Genomic DNA, 5,790 nt, shown 5'->3' on the forward strand with positions numbered 1-5,790 from the left:
CAGAGCAGGGCCTAGGAAGTTGGCTGACAGCAGCTGAACGTGAGCCAGCAGTGCCCAGGTGGCCAGGAAGGCCAATGGCATCCTGGCCTGGATCAGCAACAGTGTGGCCAGCAGGACCAGGGCAGTGATTGTCTCCCTGTATTTGGATTAGATTGGATAACAAGAAAAATATCTTCCCAGATGAGTTATCAAGCATTGGAACAGGCTGCCCAGAAAAGTGGCTGAGTTTCCATCCCTAGAGGCATTTAGCAGGTGTGGCACTAAAGGACATGGCTTAATGGTAGATTTGGCAGGACTGGGTTGAACTTGGTAGTCTTAGAGGTCTTTTCCAACCTAAGTAAGAGACTATCTTGCTGTGTAATAGGTTTAGTTTTATCCCCACCACCCTCCATACAAGTGAGAAGCACCAAAGAGCAGGGAAAGAGCACACTACCCTGAGACAGGTACAGAGCACACTCCTCAGAGAAAGGCACTTCTGTGCTCTTCACAAATAATATAGCAAATAAAGAAGCAAAACAACCCCTACACTGTGTCAGAAATATACTCTATTGTTAAACCTAATACTTCATCCTTCACAGGAAAAGAAAATATTTTGGTTCCTGGTTTTTAATCTGCTGTAGATCCAACAAAAATTTTGTAAATTTTACATGCAAAGAAAATCCTATTTATCTACACTCTCAGAAAGCATTAATTCCAAGATCTCAAAATATTGTTCTGAATGTGTTTTCACAGTATTTCAGTACATGAGAGGAACTATGACAACTGCTGACATAAAGCTTAATAGAATAATGGAAATACTCTATTACATTTAATCACTAAGGGCACCTGCTACTTAGTACTGATTGAAGCAACTTATCTTAATTTCTAGATCAAGTGTCTTCTGTTAGTGCCTTAATGAAACAGTGTGACATACAAGAAAAATTACTTTGCTTTGCATATTGCCATTTAAATGATTCAGGGGGGAAAATCAACCCAAACAAATATTTCAGTGCTTTCCCTGTTTTGTAAACATCTAATTTTCCATAAAAACCTTTTTACAACAGAAGTGTCTCTCGGGTAACTTCACTCTGTGCACAATATGAGCACATTCTTTGGAATGTCCTATTTCAGTGCTGTTCAAGCCACCTCATGTTGGCTTCAGCAGCCTCCCTCTAGTCCAAAGTAGGAATGTTCTCACTGCCGTGCTGAACCAAGCTGAAAATCGCTGGTTTAGTTTAGTAGGGTCACATCTACATATAGTTAAGGCTTTAAAATGAAGGAACTAGCTTGTCAAAAGCAGGGGAATATCAGTAAGGACGTTTGTAAGTATTACTTCAAAAGCAGAGGCAAAATGACAGAGAGGAACCATGTGAGGGAGGGATGCAGGCGCCAGCAGCAGGGAAGGAGAGTAAGGGGAAGTGGAGTAGTGCCAAGAAGGGAAGCAGGAGCTTGCAGGCACCTAATGCAGGTGCTGAACCCCATGGGAAGCCCTGTGTGCACAGCCCAGCTCACCAGGAGTGCCCCTGAGGGTGTAGGAGATAAACAATTCTCAAAATTGTTGTACATATTACAGTTTTTCCGTTTCTCTCTTCCTGAGCTGCTTCTCTCCCTTCCAAGACAATTCCTACAAGGGACAGCAGTTGCATTTTGCCCTCAGCTGCTTTGATTTTGGTCCCATTTCCTACTCTGGTGTGTCCCCTGAGGGCTACTACTGCCCTGCTCTTCCCAACCCCACCCTAATTTGTGCCCTTTCTTCTCAAGGCTTAATTTCCTTGACTTTGATCCTTTAATTGGCTATTTCCCGCTCTCGGCCATTAGCCTGCTTCCCTGTGTGCTGGCCAGCATCCCATTATTAAACTACATTTTGAGAAAAGGGTAAATCATAGCACTGAAATGGCACCCAGGAGCACACAACTGTGCTGTAAGGGGGCTGAGTAAGCCAGACATCCAGGAACACACATCCCTTAATGAGGAGCATTTGCAGTCACTGTTACCTGAGGCTTTCTAATGAGCATCAATCTTCATCTTCCTTGTCTTAGTCCTGTAGTTTTGCAAGTTCTTGTAGCACCCAAGACTGCGCCATCCACTGCAAAACACAATGGTGAGAACTCCTACAAGAAAGATTTTGTGGATAAAGATTGTAGCCACTGGCAGTGTCACAAAACAAAACAACTCAAACACTTCAGTGTACTGTAGGATAAAGAGCTAGGACCAAAATGAAACCCTTATAAACTAATCACAGATGTGCAACAGCTAGTAAGGAAACCATTTTCTAATATGTGGGAATCATTGACATTTCTTGTAATTTAGAGAGGGAGATGCATAGGACTTGGAAGAAACTCCCTGAAATGTTGTAAATCCACCTTCAAGTTCCTTGTCTGTCTTCCAGGTAAATGTCGGACAATGCTGGTGCCTTTCTCACTTTTCTGATATGAGCTGCCATTTTAACCAAACCCAGCATATTTGTAAAGTATCTCCCTAGAAAAACCCAATATGTAAAAAATTACCAGTCATTCGCAAAAGAATTATTTGGACTTGGAAAAATTTCCTTTGTGATTCTGATGTCTTCAACTCACGAAGATGGGTGAGGAGAAAATAAAATGAGAGAGCACCATCGTTTCTAAGGCAGCAGCAGGGAAATAAAAAGGTAAGCTGAGATGAATGGGAAAAGGGAAAGGGAAAAGGAAAGAAGAAAGGACCATGGGATGCAGAGCAGTGTGGAGAGCCCATTCTCTTTCTTTGACAGACCAGCAGCTAGATTTTTTCCTGAGAAGGATCAGCCCACCTCACAGCTGCTTAGAACAAGAGCAGGGGATGGGAGGGGAAGCAGAAAAAATAGCAGTTAATTGCCAAGCAGAAATTGCACGGTAAACAGGCTCATGGGAACGTGCAAGATGGGATTTCCAGGCACAGCCATGCAAGGTGAAGAAAGAAGTCATTTTCTGAAATGGAAAGTAGGAAAGGCTACTGAAGACAGTTCAGGTGTTCAGTGTGATCTTCTTTCTTCCGAGTTAAAACACACAATTTGGAAAAGAAAAAGAAAATTGCAGTAAAAGAAAATGGCAATAAAAGTTATTATTGGTATAGGAACAGCTGCCCTGTTGGTGCTTACCCTCACAGCTTTGGGTCTCCCTGACCTTCAGTTGCATGCTGTCCCTTCAGTGCACTTGGGCAGTGACCCAAGACCAAACCCACAACACACTTGCCGCCAGAAAACTCTTTCCTAAGACACTCCAACCATTGCCACAAATCTTCTGGACAGTAGATTTCACGGGTCTGCTGACTGTGTGTATTTCTGTTTGGAACCATGTAAAAGCACAGACTGTTCATCATTCAAGGTTTTGCTTTGCTGTCATGATATCACTGTCTGCGACTGATATTTTTGGTGATGGCCAGAAACAGCAATAACATACTTTTCCTCATGTTTTGATTATACAGGAAGAACTTACACGATAACACTGACTGAAGTTCAGAAAGAGAACTAGTCAAGTTACTTTAAAGTAAATTTCCAAGTAAAAACTTAGAAATTGGGTTTTCAAAACTTTATAAAAAAATAAATACTTGTAGGAAATTCGATAACTGCAAATATTTCTAAAAAGCAGGTAAAACCCTCAACGTCCTCTTTTCTGTTTTTAGTAAGAAAAAATAAAAGTGAGAATAAGAGAAAAAAACAGACAAGCTTTAAAAAGTGAATATTCCTGTTTAATTTTGAAATTGAATGCTAATCTAAAAAGAAAACTATTTTAATATTTTAGACAAATGCATGAATGTTTTGTTTATGAAAACACATCTTAGAGGGAAAGAAGCATGAACAAAACTTTCAAAAAGAACTTTGTGGACAAGGTATGAATTTTCAGATAGTGTCACTATTTCCTATTTTCAATTTAAAAGTCCAGCAGCAGAGATGACACAAATTTTCCCCAGAGAAACACGTAACACTGAAGTGCACAAGGTGAGAATTGTTTAGAGTCACAGAGATGGACACCAGCTTTCTGATAGTGTTCTAAGACAACTGGTGGCATTCTGTAAAAAGGGCTTTAAGTTGTGTTTATCTAAACTGACAGCAGTTAGAAGTGCATTTCATCCTTATCTATCAACTCCAAAGCTGATTTAACTGGATAGAAAACCATTTTCATGGAGGGCTGCTGCCCAAGTTGTACTCAGAAAAGCAAATGCAGACTTCACGTGGCCTGAATCACATACAGACATTTGCAACAGTGCAAACTGCATGTAGAACGCTTTTCTATCCAGAATGGCAGCACTTTGCATTTTCTTGCACACTTTCAGAAGAAAGGAGTGCACAGGGTCAGGACAACAAAGAATTTAACAGAGAGAGTGTCTGCGGCAGGGGGAGTGCAATTATTACGAGTTACAACACTGTCAGGATTAACATGTCTTTTTAAGAAAACGTGCAAAGGAATCTCAAGCCATTAAACTGTCTAGCTTCTAGCTATTATATTTGATCCATAAACAGTACCTTCAACAGTACAGTGCCCTCTAGCACTGTAATAAAGTATCAACCATTAGTTAATACTTACCCTCCAAATTGCTGCTTAGAAGCCTCTTTAAGTCCTCCCATTCAAAACCTATCAAAAAAGAACAGTTGATTCTGAAAGGACTGCAGCCCCATTTAGAATCCGTGTTTGACTGTCTTCAAACTGTTAACTCTTCCACAGCCCCAGGGGAAGCAATACTATCACTCATATTTTACTGGTTTCTAAATTAATGTTGTGATTAATCTTCCCCTGGAGTTTTCAACAGCTCCTTATGACAACGCAGGTTACACTCTGAAACAGGAATGGCAGTAATTGAGAAGTGGAAGCAGAGTTTAAGAAACCATGTTTTTGAAATGTGGCTAGTACTAGATAAGAAAAGAAGTGGAGCCATTGACACCATATTATAGAATTTGCCATTTCTGACAGTAGCAGCAGGATGTGTAGAATCATAACAAACTACAGTCACATTTGAGTCAGGATGAGCTGAGCTACCTCCTCACCTTCCTATGTCCAAATACAGCTAAACTGTATGAACTAGGTTTGTTGTCATCTTATTGCAAAGCTCCCATACCTTCCCAGCAATTTCTCATGTGCAGCTCCTCACAGCACTGATGACTTCTCCTTCCTAACAGCACAACCAACAAACTCCAACACTCTCCTCACCCAGCTAACTCACTCTTTTGTAGCACTCATCTTCTTATTGGACACAGCTGTCGTCTATTAAGGGCAGGCCTGCTCCTAATCTTTGGGGATTAGTACAGTTGCAACTCCTCAGGTGTGAGACTACCTTCTGCACTATATTTTCTTGCATTCTATCCCTCCACATAGGCTCTTCTGAGCATTGGTCAAAAGAGCTAATGTATAGGAGCAGGATCAATCTCAGCTGCTTTGATCCCAGACCCCCAGACTCGAAGATGACGAAGCTTGGTGTGATTTTCTTGTAGAAAGGGACCAGAATATGGCATGAAAAAATAATTTTAACAATCATAGAATCATAGGGTGTTAAGAGGCTGGGATGGACCCCAAGGATCCTCTAGTCTCGCCCTGCCATGGGCAGGAACATCCCAGGTTGTGGATAAGACTCAAGGCCTTATCTATACAAGTTCTCTTGAGGCATGTAGAATAATGGAGAACAGGTGAATAACTCCACTCTAAAATGGTCCCAATGGCTAAGAAGGAGATTATCAGAAAACAAATTATAGCTTTGTACTGCAGTCATTGGGCAAAGCTCAGTGGGTGGCAGCTTTTCAAGAGGAGCCAGGGAAAAGCAAGGAAATACCCAAGGCCTTTGATACCTAGTCCTGTGTTGCAAGGC

At 41.3% G+C, this 5,790-nt stretch overlaps 1 long non-coding RNA gene across 1 annotated transcript; it reads right to left on the minus strand.

The window, feature by feature from the left end:
- Positions 1–524: 524 nt before the first annotated feature.
- Positions 525–5,132, minus strand: LOC135448408 (uncharacterized). Its single transcript, XR_010440436.1, has 4 exons — positions 5,047–5,132; positions 4,518–4,565; positions 1,974–2,065; positions 525–1,603 (listed from the first exon to the last, which is right to left on the minus strand). It is a non-coding gene; the product is annotated as an uncharacterized LOC135448408 (long non-coding RNA).
- Between the last annotated feature and the right edge of the window lie 658 nt (positions 5,133–5,790).

Source organism: Zonotrichia leucophrys, chromosome 5, assembly GCF_028769735.1.
Source record: "Zonotrichia leucophrys gambelii isolate GWCS_2022_RI chromosome 5, RI_Zleu_2.0, whole genome shotgun sequence".
NCBI classification, from domain to species: domain Eukaryota; kingdom Metazoa; phylum Chordata; class Aves; order Passeriformes; family Passerellidae; genus Zonotrichia; species Zonotrichia leucophrys.